Source organism: Vipera berus (genome assembly GCF_964194415.1).
Source record: "Vipera berus genome assembly, chromosome: 6".
Lineage (NCBI taxonomy): Eukaryota > Metazoa > Chordata > Lepidosauria > Squamata > Viperidae > Vipera > Vipera berus.
Window position 1 is genome coordinate 33,487,208 of NC_138208.1, and position 14,012 is coordinate 33,501,219.

General features: G+C 45.4%; 1 protein-coding gene across 2 annotated transcripts in view; it reads left to right on the top strand.

Annotated features, from left to right (window-relative positions):
• The window catches only part of IMMP2L (inner mitochondrial membrane peptidase subunit 2), a 292,279-nt gene that overhangs the window by 17,457 nt on the left and 260,810 nt on the right, over positions 1–14,012 (top strand). The gene's annotated exons all lie outside the window — the stretch shown is intronic.

A 14,012-nucleotide genomic window follows, 5' to 3' on the forward strand; every position in this document is an offset into this window, starting at 1 on the left:
AGTTACCTTGTCACTGCACATCTTTCTCATAGAAATCCTCTCATTTTACTATATTAAGACTTTCAGTGAGACTCTATTGAGAATATGCCTATCTTTGTAGCTTAGGAGTAGTTCAGAATTCATTGGAAGTTATGTGAAAAGTCTTTTATTATTTTTAGTACATTTTCTAGAGTATTTATATAAAGTCCCTTTCTCCCTTTAACTTTTTGACAGATACTCTGCTGCAATTTATATTGCTCCTATTTTTTTATGATGGTGTGGCAAAAGATAACATGGAAACTCTAATAAAATTTGTAGCTACATCAGTTGTAGAGTGTAATCTCATATTGCTTTGGTCTGTTTACTATATATTGTATTATTATCTAGACCAGGGGTGTCCAAATTTTTTTCAAAGAGGGCCAGATTGGATGAAGTGAACATGCTGGAGGGCCGAACATTTTTCCGAACATTCTTTGAACAATTACAATTAAATGAATTATTTTATGCCAAGTTAATTGCAAATGGCATACTTTTCATTTTATAACATTAAGATCAACTGACAGCTGAGTTTTCACAATGTATTTTATGTGCAAAACAAGAGGCTTGACAGAACAGTGGAGCCTAAGGGGAGATATACAGGCACCCTGCCCCCTCCGCTCTCATTCACTCACCTTTGCTTGGAAAAGTTTCTCGGTCTCATTCACTCATGTTTTGTTTGCAAAAGCTTCTCTCTCGCTCTCTCATTCCCTCACTCTTGCTCCAAAAAGCCTCTTTCATGCTCTCATTCACTCACACTGCTCAATAAATGTTTCTCGCTCTCATTCACTCACCAACTCAAAAGGCCAGCCGTGGCGCCTCCATTGACTTCCATGGGGACGCTTGGCAATTAAAACCACTCCCGCTACTGCTGCTAACTTTTTCACTTGCTGCTTGGTTCCGATTTAACCTGCAGAAACAAATCCCCGAGCTGACCCCCATGGCAGCAGCGAGCCCCAAGGAGCGGGGCGGCCCAGTGTGCTCGCCGAGATGCTGGAGCGAGATTGCCCCCAACAATCTGAACACGAGATCGGCATTTCTCAGCCCGTGCTGATCTCGCGCTCCTTACAATCTCCCTCTCTTTGTTTCAGTTTGCTTTCTACATTTGGGATGAAGACTCGAGGTTCGGCGTTTCTCCGCGCCCGCTGATCAGCGCGTGCGGAGAAATGCCCATTCCCTGTGCTGAGACATCCCAGTTACTTCCCTGGAGCACCTCCATATCTTGCAAGGGCGCACAGGGAATCCGCGTTTCTCTGCGCTCGCTGATTAGCACGTGGGGAGAAACGCCCATTCCCTCTGCTGAGCCATCCCAGTTGCTTGCATTGCAGAAGGCAAGTATTTGGGATGAAGACTCGAGATTCAGCGTTTCTCAGCCCGTGCTGATCTCGCCCTCCTTATAGTCTCCCTCTCTTTCTTTCAGCTTGCTTTCTGCATTTGGGACAAAGACTGGAGACTCGAGAGAGGGAGATTGTAAGGAGCGCGAGATCAGTACTTTCTGCATTTGGGACAAAGACTCGAGATTCGGCGTTTCTCAGCCCGTGCTGATCTCGTGCTCCTTACAGTCTCCCTCTCTCGAGTCTTCATCCCAAATGCAGAAAGCAAGCTGAAACAAAGAGAGGGAGACTGTAAGGAGGGCGAGATCAGCACGGGCGGAGAAATGCCGAATCTCGTGTCTTCGTTCCAAATGATTGCCTTCCGCAATGCAAGCAACTGGGATGGCTCAGCAGAGGGAATGGGCATTTCTCCGCACGCAGGAGAGGTTTGTTAGGGAGGTGGTGGTCCGGCGTTGTTTACCTACTTCCTGTGTGTGTGTGTCGGGCCCACAGAGAGATGCAAACAACAGACTGCCACCACCTCTACCAGCCGTTCCCTACAGGTCCGAGACACACACACACACAAAGACACACACACACAAACACAGAAAAAAAAATGAGGGGGAAAATGCCGGACTGCTGCCTCCCTACCAGCCGTTCCCCGCAGGTCCAACACACACACACACACACACACACACACACACACACACACACAAATGAGAGGGGGGGGAAATGCCAGACTGCCGCCTCCCTACCAGCCTCCCTACCAGCCGTTCCCCACAGGTGCAACACACACATGCACAAACAAGAGGGGGGGGAAATGCCAGACTGCCGCCTCCCTACCAGCTGTTCCCCGCGGGTCCAACACACACAGACACACACAGAGAGAGAGAGAGAGAGAGAGAGAAGGGGGAAAAGAAGGAGGGGATCTGGCAGCACCTGAGACTCCATATGCTGCTCAGAAACACCGTCTCACCGCCCTCCCTCCTGTGGCAGGCAGTCTTCTGCTTGCCGCCCTCAATCAGAAGGGAGGGCCGTGGGAGGGCCGCATTTACACAGAGCAGGGAGGGCTGTTAGAGGGCCGTATTAAACTGCCCCCCGGGCCGCAAATGGCCTGCGGGCCAGACTTTGGACATGCCTGCTTTAACTCAAAGTAGCCCAATAGAGCCAAGCATTCCAAAGGAGTATCAGGACCTGGTAGAAGTCTTTAGTGAGCAGGAGTCAGTTGTGCTCCCTCCTCACCACCCCACAGACTGTGCTATTGAATTGTTACCGGAGGCAAAACTCCCTAAGCCAAAAATGTACTCCATGATTCCAGGATTGATGGAGGAACTCTGAGTCTTGTGGACAAGAACTTAGCCAGGAGCTTCATTCAGCCAGCTAAATCCAAAGTGGCCACACCAGTGCTCTTTAAGGAGAAAAAAGATGGGTCGTTGAGTTTATGCATGGATTTTAAGGCGATAAATGGTGTGTGAGTGGAAAATATGTACCCCCTCCCACTCATGAAAGACATGCTGGAACACCTGTCCAAGGAGAAGGTACTCACCAAGTTGGATTTAAGAGAGGTGTATTATCGTGTGAGAATCAAGAAGGGAGATGAATAGAAGACTGCTTTCAACTGCCTTTTGGGATGCTACCAACTTCACTCTTCGGTATCTGCCTGGGAAAATATTTCTTGGCAGATGCACTATCACACCTACCACAATACAAAAGCTCCAGGGAGGAAATAGTTAACATGATCATTCATTCAGACCTGGCTCTTTGAGCTTTCCGGCCAGGACTGAGAACTTTTAATTTTTAACCTATTGCAATTGGGTTTTTAATTAGAGTTAAGGGTTTTAGATTTCAATTAAGGATAATTTAATTTATTCTAATTTGTTATTAACTTTTGTATTGTTATATTGTTTTAATCACTTTGTGAACCGCCCTGGGTCCTACGGGAGTAGGGCGGTATGTAAGTTTAAATAATAATAATAATAATAATAATAATAATAATAATAATAATAATAATAATAATAATAATAATAATAATAATCAGCACAAGGCTCTAAGAGGCCAGTTCTGCTGGCTCCCCCTGAGCCATCTGACAATGAGGTCACCGAAAACCTGAAAGAAGCCCTGGAGGGAGTTGAATGGTTTTAAACCTATAACGGTGACATGACGATGAAAGAGGGTCTGCCATTCAACCTAAGAACCCAAATTTTGCAAAGGTGTCACAATGTGAAGCCTCCATTTAGCCAGGAGGCAATTTTGGTGGTCCAAAATGAACAAGGACAAGTGCAGGTTGGGCACTTCAATGAAAAGACTGCCAGGAAAACCTTCTGGATTGTTGCAGCCGGTGGCTAATCCCCACAGCCTGTGGGAGGAGATTGCCATGGATTTCATTGTGGATCAGTTTTTCTGTTTCTTTTGAACAATTTGATTCTTTGAACAATTTGTATCCATCCATCAGTCCATTCCAGTCCCACTAGGTTTCTCTAATGCCAACTATGTCATACCCACCTTTGTGTATTATTGCTTCTAGTTCACCCTGTTTATTCCCCAAACTTTGAGCATTAGTATATAAACATTTAAGACTGGATATCCTGATTGTTGTTTTATTGTTTATTTTTTCTCATCATTCCCTACGTCTTTTTAAATTTGTTTTCTTGAGATTTGTGACTGGTTTTGTGTTCTAGAGATTCTAAGGATTGGTCACCCTTCCCCCTTAATTTTAGTTTAAAGCCCTTCTAATGAGTTGGGCCAGTCTTTTTCCGAGTACATTTTTCCTTGTTTTCATGAGGTGCAGCCCATCACTTGCCAAAAGTCCTTCGTGTAAAAAATGCAGTCTATGGTCCAGAAAACCAAAGTTGTTGGCAACACCAACCCTTTAGCCCAGACATGTCAAACACAAGGCCCGGGGGCCGGATCCGGCCCGTGAAGTGGTTTCATGTGGCCCGTGAAGCCATCCTGGAAACAGTGGGGGAACGGCCCCCACTGCCTTTGCCCTGACCCAGAGACCCTCTGCCTGCCAGAGACCGTCAGATCTGTCCCACTCCGCCCCAGGCCCCCATAGGCCCCCTTGATGCGAACAATGTAGAGCTGGCCACGCCAACCCAGTAGGCCATACGCACTCTAGCCACGCCCACCCAGTAGGCCACGCCCACCCTGGCCATACCCACCCCGGCCCCCTGAGGGCAACCGCAATGCTGATGCGGCCCTCAATGAAATTGAGTTTGACACCCCTGCTTTAGCCAGTGGTGTATTGCTAGAATTCTTTTTTACCTCAGTGGGTGTTGACCTTTTGTTGGAAGTACTGATGAGAACACTACTTGTGCTCCTAGCTACTTAACTTTATTGCCTAGTAACTTATAGTCTCTCAATATTGTGCTCAGGTTCCTTGTTGTGTCATTTGTCCAAATATGAAGGAGTAGGAGAGGGTAGTAATCTGTGGGCCTAATTATTTGGGGTTAGGTTCTCACCTACATCTTTGATTTTTGCTCCAGGGAGACAACATAACTCCCTGGATTGTATGTCTGGTCTGCAGAAGGCTGATTCTGTTCCTTTGAGAATAGAATCTCCTATCACCAACACTCACCTTCTGTTTGGGGTGTGTGTGCAGTCTGAGGTGCTTTTCTGTTTATCTCAGGTGTGTTTGTTGATGTGACTTTTTAAGGAATATTTGGTGCTGTTTCTTTGCTAAGTGTCTGCATGTTTTCTTTGAGGAGGAGATTGTGGGTCTGTGTATTTCCATCTAGGGAGAAATTGATTGCTCAGTTTTAATGGGGCTGCTTCTGGTTGGGTTAGATTGGGCAGTAGGGGTTTGTTAGATATGTGCTGCTTCTTCCTTTGATTGTTGTTTCCTTCTAAGTGTGACATGCCTCCATTTGTCCTCCTCCAAGGGTTTATCGGTAGGGTCAAATCCTCTGGGAGTTATTTGTCCATTGTTTGGTTCAGTTTGGGAATAGCTTTCTTGTGTAGGTTGGGGTTTGGCTAAAGTTGCCTCTAGATCCCTTACTTTTTCCTTTAGCAGTTCACATAGTTTACATTTAATGCATGTATAATTTGGGTGTTCTTTGGGCATAAGCACATATATGGAACATATGTATTGCATACCACAATAGTATCCATCATCTGTTCCATGAGTTTGTTGTTTGAAAATCCCTCTTTTATGGTTGATGGATGTGCTTTGCTGTTAGCCATGTTTCTACCTTCTCTGTTCTAGGTAATTATGCCTATTTCTTTTTCTGTCCTATGTTTTGCAGATCACAATAGCATCAGTTCCTTTTTCCAAGAACCTGCTGTGTAGTTGCTATTCGCAGTCCCCAGTCTACTGTTTTTTTGAAGAACCTGGTCTACTGCAGTTCGCAGTCTTGGGTCTACTGCCATTCGCAGTCTTGGGTCTCCTGCTGTTCGCAGTCCCAGGTCTCCTGCTGTTCGTAGTCCCTTGTCTACTGCTGTTCACAGTCCCAGGTCTACTGCAGTTCGCAGTCTCTGGTCTACTGTTGCTCACAGTACCCAGTCCACTGCCGTTCACAGTCCCTGGTTTACTGCCCTTTGCATTCCCCAGGCTACTGCCGTTTGCTGTCCCCAATCTACTGTTGTTAGCAGTCCCGGCTCTGCTGCCATTCTCAGTCCCCGGTCTACTCTCGTTCGCAATCCCTGGTCTACTGTCATTCACAGTTCTTGGTCTACTGTACTGCAGTGTTCCACCACCCCCACCAATAGCTCCGCAGCCACATGGCTCCTGTTTGCTGGTCTGTCGTGCTGGTGTTCTGCTTCCTTCAGCAAACGGGGCTGCCTGGGTGGCTCATAGTAAGCTCTCCTCATCTCTCCCTGCCTGGATCTCCTCTCCACTATCTCTCCACTATCTCGCCAGCTCGCCTCTTCTCTCTGCTGGTTATTGCACTGCCCTCAGCTCTCCTTTCTGCCTGTCAGGTCCCACCCCAATCCACGTCTTAGGAAAGAAGAACTCTTGGGGACAGAATTGTCCAAAAAGGAACTTTTACTAAAACATAATTGTCAGTGGGAAATCTAGACAGGATCTGAAAACTGTGTTACACGTTGGTACTTTTAAAGTGTCCCCAAGTGAAACCCCCTCCCCTCAGTCCATTTGGTCAGTCCCGGATCAGTTAAGGTTCAGGTGTCAAAACCTTCCAAGGGAAGAGGGATCTTCCATGGCTTTACGACATTTCCTTCCTCCCTTTCAGATTCTAATCTGAGATACAAACCAGATCTTTCCCCCCTCCCTTTCTTTGTTCTTCTCAGTTCAAAGGTTCTTCCCCTAGTCTAATGACAGCCTCCAGGCAGGCTGAAATAAACACCCTTGCAACAAATGGATAAGGATAGCCAATTAACATCTTCTCTTCTCCTCTTTGGGAATGGCAGAATCCAATGAGGGATGTAAGATTTTAGAACATACAGATAGGGATTTATGAATGGGATATAAATGGATTCTGACAATCTGCTCCCCTTAAAAGAAAGATAGGTCCATCTGTAGAGGAAATAAAACATAAATGTCAGTCCCAGATCAGTTAAGGTTCAGGTGTCAAAACCTTCCAAGGGAAGAGGGATCTTCCATGGCTTTACGACATTTCCTTCCTCCCTTTCAGATTCTAATCTGAGATACAAACCAGATCTTTCCCCCCTCCCTTTCTTTGTTCTTCTCAGTTCAAAGGTTCTTCCCCTAGTCTAATGACAGCCTCCAGGCAGGCTGAAATAAACACCCTTGCAACAAATGGATAAGGATAGCCAATTAACATTTTCTCTTCTCCTCTTTGGGAATGGCAGAATCCAGTGAGGGATGTAAGATTTTAGAACATACAGATAGGGATTTATGAATGGGATATAAATGGATTCTGACAATCTGCTCCCCTTAAAAGAAAGATAGGTCCATCTGTAGAGGAAATAAAACATAAATGTTAGCCCGGTTTGTTCGGATATTCTGTATGAAACCTCTTAAGCAACTTTGGTGCTTTAACGTGGTGTTTATTGACCCACTCATTTTCTGGTGTTTCCAAGCTACTAGATACTGAATTGCTCCATGGTGTTTCCTGGAGTCTAGGATTTCCTTCACCACAAAGTTTTATTCTCCTTCCACCATGATGGGATATGGTGGTGGTGGGGTTTTTGTTCGTAGGGGTGACTGTTGTTCTCTTTTTAGTAAACTGCAGTGAAAAATTGGGTGTATCTGTCTAAGATTTTTAGGTAGTCCTAATTCAACTGTTACTGGGTTTATGATTCTTTTAATTGGAAAAGGTCCAATATATTTTGGTCCAAGTTTTTTACAGGGTTGTAGTGATTTAAGGTATTTTGTGGATAAATATACCATCTCTCCCACCCTTAATGGTATGGGATCTACTCATTTTTTGTCCGCCTGTGTCTTGTATGCTTGTCTAGCTTCATCTAAAGCAGGGGTGTCCAAACCTTTTTCAAAGAGGGCCAGATTGGATGAAGTGAACATGCTGGAGGGCACACACACACACACACACACACACACACACACACACACACACAAACACAAACACACAAATGAGAGGGGGGAAAATGCTGGACTGCTGCCTCCCTACCAGCCATTCCCCGCCGGTCCGAGACACACACACACACACACACACACACACACAAATGAGAGGGGGGGAAATGCCAGACTGCTGCCTCCCTACCAGCCGTTCCCCGCAGGTCCAACACACACACACACACACACACACATACAAATGAGAGTGGGGGAAATGCCAGACTGCCGCCTCCCTACCAGCCTCCCTACTAGCCGTTCCCCGCAGGTCCGACACACACATACACAAACGAGAGGGGGGGAAATGCCGGACTGCCGCCTCCCTACCAGCTGTTCCCCGCGGGTCCAACACACACAGACACACAGAGAGAGAGAGAGAAAGAAGGGGGAAAAGAAGGAGGGGATCTGGCAGCACCCGAGACTCCATATGCTGCTCAGAAACACCCTCACCGCCCTCCCTCCTGTGGCAGACAGTCTTCTGCTTGCCGCCCTCAATCAGAAGGGAGGGCCGTGGGAGGGCCGCATTTACACAGAGCAGGGAGGGCTGTTAGAGGGCCGTATTAAACCGCCCCCCGGGCCGCAAATGGCCTGCGGGCCAGACTTTGGACATGCCTGCTTTAACTCAAAGTAGCCCAATAGAGCCAAGCATTCCAAAGGAGTATCAGGACCTGGTAGAAGTCTTTAGTGAGCAGGAGTCAGTTGTGCTCCCTCCTCACCACCCCACAGACTGTGCTATTGAATTGTTACCGGAGGCAAAACTCCCTAAGCCAAAAATGTACTCCATGATTCCAGGATTGATGGAGGAACTCTGAGTCTTGTGGACAAGAACTTAGCCAGGAGCTTCATTCAGCCAGCTAAATCCAAAGTGGCCACACCAGTGCTCTTTAAGGAGAAAAAAGATGGGTCGTTGAGTTTATGCATGGATTTTAAGGTGATAAATGGTGTGTGAGTGGAAAATATGTACCCCCTCCCACTCATGAAAGACATGCTGGAACACCTGTCCAAGGAGAAGGTACTCACCAAGTTGGATTTAAGAGAGGTGTATTATCGTGTGAGAATCAAGAAGGGAGATGAATAGAAGACTGCTTTCAACTGCCTTTTGGGATGCTACCAACTTCACTCTTCGGTATCTGCCTGGGAAAATATTTCTTGGCAGATGCACTATCACACCTACCACAATACAAAAGCTCCAGGGAGGAAATAGTTAACATGATCATTCATTCAGACCTGGCTCTTTGAGCTTTGTTTGCTGGAAATTAATAAAGCATCTTAAATATTGCTCAAGCACTGAGTTAGCCTTTTCACATTGACCGTTCAATTTAGGGTGATGACTAGATGTCAGTCCTTGGGTGGTTCCTAAAAGAGATAAAAATTCTTTCCAAAATGCTGATGTAAATTGCACCCATCTATCAGATATAATGCGTTGTGGTGCCCCATGCAATCTGTAAATATGCTGTACAAAAACTTTTGCTAAGGCTTTTGCGGTAGGGATCTTTTGGCAAGGTTATGAAATGCACTTGTTTAGAGAACAGATCTGTGACAGTCCAGACTACCGTGTTCCCGTTGCTTTCTGGTAATTCCACTATAAAATCCATGGCTATTTCATTCCATGGGGCTGAGGGGTTCGTCACCAGTTGTAACAGTCCTGGCGATTTCCCCTGTAGCCTCTTGGCCATCACACAAATTTGACAGCTGCCCACATAGCTTTCTATGTTCTTTTTCATAGATGGCCACCAAAATTGCCTTTTAGTTAAGAGTAAGGTTGTTACAAACCAAAAATGCCCTGCTGATTTTGTATCATGGCACAGTTGCATGAAATTGATCCTCTGGGTGGCAGGTATGTATAACCTCACCCACTCAGAGTAGTCCATCTTTAATTGTGCACACATGTCTATTTTTCTGGAACCATTCATCACTTTCCAAAGACTTCCTGAATTCTATTCCATTTGGCTATCCACCTTCGGCTTCATTTTTATTTGAGCCCTGGTGGTGACTGGTGCTGCCAGTTGTTCAGGCACAAGTGGTTTAGAGTCAGTGGTCTGTGAGCTGTTATATTGGGGCATGCGAGATAATGCATCCGCCAGGAAATTCTTCCCCCCGGTAAGTGAGAGTGAAATTGAATTGGTGAAAATGTTGGGACCAGCGGGCTTGCTTAGGAGTGAGTTTCCTGGGTGTTTTTAGTGCTTCCAAATTTTTGTGGTCTGTCCAGACCTGGAAAGGGATTTTATTTCCTTCCAGGAACTGGCACCATGTAAGTAAAGCCCATCTCAATGAATATGCCTCTGTTTCCCACACGGGCCAACGTTGTTCTGTCTCCGTGAGTTTCCTGGATGTATGCCCCCTCATCATTTTCCTGTAATAATACGGCTTCCTCCCGAGGAGCATGCATCTTTTAATTTCTTGGCTACAGTCCCCATCTGCAGTGATCTTGGAGGCCAGAAAAATAAAATCTGTCACTACCTCCATTTCTTCCCCATCTATTTGCCAGGAATTGAGAGGGCCGGATGCCATGATCTTGGTTTTCTTAATGATAAGTTTCAACCCAGGTTTTGCAGTCTCCTTCTTCGCCCGCAACAAGAGGTTCTTTAGTTCTTCACTTTCTGCCATTAGAGTGGTATCATCTGCATATCTTAGGTTGTTGATATTTCTTCCGGCAATCTTAATTCCAATTTTTGATTCATCTAACCCTTCCTTTCTCATGATGTGTTCTGCATATAAGTTAAATAGGCCGGACGACAGTACACAGCCTTGCCGGACTCCTTTCCCAATTTTTAACTAATCAGTGGTTCCGTGTCCAGTTCTCACTGTTGCTTCTTGGCTCACATATAGGTTTCTCAAGAGACAAATAAGATGGTCTGGTACTCCCATCTCTAAAAAACTTGCCACAGTTTGTTATGATCCACACAATCAAAGGCTTTAGCATAGTCAATGAAGCAGAAGTAGATGTTTTTCTGGAACTCCCTAGCTTTCTCCATGATCCAGCGTATGTTGGCAATTTGATCTCTAGTTCCTCTGCCTCTTCGAAATCCTGCCTATACTTCTGGTAGTTCTCTATCCACATACTGTACTGCTGGAGTCTAGCTTGTAGGATTTTAAGCATAACTTTACTGGCATGAGAAATGAGTGCAATGGTGCGATAGTTTGAACATTCTTTGGCACTGCCTTTCTTTGGAATTGGAATGTAAACTGATCTTTTCCAATCCTGTGGCCACTGTTGAGTTTTCCAAATTTGCTGGCAAATTGAGTGTAGCACTTTTACTGCATCGTCTTTTAAGATTTTGAATAGCTCAGCTGGAATACTGTCACCTCCACTAGCTTTGTTGTTGCTCAGCTTTTCTAAGGCCCACTTCACTTCACATTCTATGATGTCTGGCTCAAGGTCAGTGACCACCTCATTGTGATTATCAGGGCCATTAAGCTCATTCTTGTATAGTTCTTCTGTGTAATTTTGCCACCTCTTCTTAATCTCTTCTGCCTCTGTTAGGTCCCTGCCATTTTGGTCCTTTATCATGCCCATTTTTGCATTAAACATTCCCTTCATCTCTCCAATTTTCTTGAAAAGATCTCTGGTCCTCCCTATTCTATTGTTTTCTTCTATTTCTTTGCACTGTTCATTTAAGAAGGCATTCTTATTTCTTCTAGCTATTCTCTGGAATTCTGCATTCAATTGGGCGTATCTTTCTTTTTCTCCCTTGCCTTTCGCTTCCCTCCTTTCCTCAGCTATTTGCAAAGCTTCCTCAAACAGCCATTTTGCTTTCTTGTATTTCTTTTTCTTTGGGATGGTTTTGTTTGCTACCTGTTGTACAGTGTTGCGAACCTCTGTCCATAGTTCTTCAGGCACTCTGTCAAATCTAATTCCTTAAATCTATTTGTCACCTCTACTGTATATTCAACAGGGATATGATTTAATTCATACCTGAGTGGCCTAGTGCTTTTCCCTACTTTCTTCAGTTTAAGCCTAAACTTTGCAATGAGAAGCTCATGGTGTGAGCCACAGTCAGCTCCTGGTCTTGTTTTTACTGACTGTATAGAGCTTCTCCATCTTTGGCTGCAGAGCACATAGTCAATCTGATTTCTGTGTTGACCGTCTGGTGATGTCCATGTGTACAGCCGTCTCTTGGGTTGTTGGAAAAGAGCGTTTGCTATGACCATTGTATTCTCTTGACAATATTCTATCAGCCTGTGCCCTGCTTCATTTTGTACTCCAAGGCCAAACTTGCCTGTTATTCCGGTTATCTTTTGGCTTCCTACTTTAGCATTCCAATGCCCCATGATGATAAGGACATCATTTTGGGGGGTTAGTTCTATAAGGTGCTGTAGGGCTTCATAGAACCGGTCAATTTCATCCTCTTCAGCCCTGGTGGTTGGGGCATAGACTTGGACTACTGTGATATTGAATGGTTTGCCTTGGATTCGAACTGAGATTAATCTGTCATTTCGAGGATTGTATCCCAGTATTGCTTTTCCTACTCTTTTATTGACTATAAAGGATACTCCATTTCTTCTGAGGGATTCTTGCCCATAGTAGTATACCTGATGGTCATCTGAATTAAATTCACCCATTCCTGTCCATTTTAGTTCGCTGATACCTAAGATGTCGATGTTCAGTCATCTCTTGTTTGACCACGTCCAGCTTTCCTTGATTCATGGATCTTACATTCCAGGTTCCTATGGAGAAAAAATCTTTACAGCATCGGACTTTCCTTTCACCACCAGACACATCCACAGCTGAATGTCCTTTCAGCTTTGGCCCAGTCACTTCATTCTTTCTGGCGCTACTAGTACTAGCCCTCTGCTCTTCCCCAGTAGCATATTGGACGCCTTCCGACCTGAGGGGCTCATTTTCCAGCGTCATATCGTTTTGCCTTTTGGTACTGTCCATAAGGTTTTCATGGCAAAGATACTGGAGTGGGTTGCCATTTCCTTCTCCAGTGGATCACGTTTTGTCAGAACTCTCTGCTATGACCTTTCCGTCTTGGGTGGCCCTGCACGACATAGCTCATAGCTTCATTGAATTATGCAGGCCCCTTCGCCACAATAAGGCAGTAATCCATGAAGGGGGAATTGGCAATAGAAATGTGCAAATCCCAGGAAACTTTGCAATTGCTTCCGTGTGCTGGGGGATGCCTATTGTAATACTGCCCTGACTTTCCCAGGGTCCATTTCAATGCCCTCTGGGGATATGTGATACACCAGATAGTCTATTCTTTCCTGGTGGAATTCACATTTCGATAGTTTAGCATATAGGTGGGCAGTCCGCAACTTTTTCAGGACTGCTCTGACTAGGTTTATATGTTCCTCTTTGGTCTCAGTGAAGATAAGGATATCATCTAGGTAAACCAGGACCCCCTTATATAGGTGCTCTCTTAGCACATCGTTAATTAATTGCATAAAAACTGCGGGGGCCCCTTGCAGTCCAAATGGCAGTACTTTGAACTGGTAGCAACCCATTGGGCAATTGAATGCAGTCTTCCATTCTTCTCCTTCCTTAATCCTAATGCGGTAATATCCTTCTCTCAGGTCTAGTTTGGTGAAAATCCTTTCTTTCGATAGGTGGGATAGCATATCCTTCATTAGGGGTAGGGGATACAGATTACATTCACTAATTGTGTTCAGAGATCTATAGTCCACATATAAACGATAAGAACCATCCTTCTCCCTGAAGAGAACCGGGGCGGCCACTTTGGGTTTGGCAGGCTCAATAAATCCTCTTTCTAAGTTTTTCTTTATGAATCTTTCCATCTGCGCCATTTCCTTTGGGCTCATGGCAGACATCCTGGGCTTTGGGAGTTTTGCCCCGGGTTTGAATTCTATAGCGCAGTCTGTGGGGCAGTGGGGGGGAAGCTCATCTGCCCGTTCCTCACTGAAAACTTCAGCAAGGTCCCTGTATTCCTCTGGTATTTCTGGTAACCCCTTCTCTTCCCCCACCGATGCTGACTCCTCTCTCTGGTTTGGGGGGATACTTTGGGATTTTAAGCTCCTATTCTCCCCCTCTGGGAAGTTGAGTTCTGCTGTCCTCCCATTTATCCCAGGGTTCCATTTCTTCAGCCATTCCAGGCCTAAAGTCATTGGGCATTCCATGCCTGGGGCCACTAGAAACGTTATGTCTTCCCCTCATGAGACCCCAGGGATAGGTGAATTGGTAAAGTGGCTATGGTAGCTGATCCCCCTGCTATTGACCCATCTAATTGGCT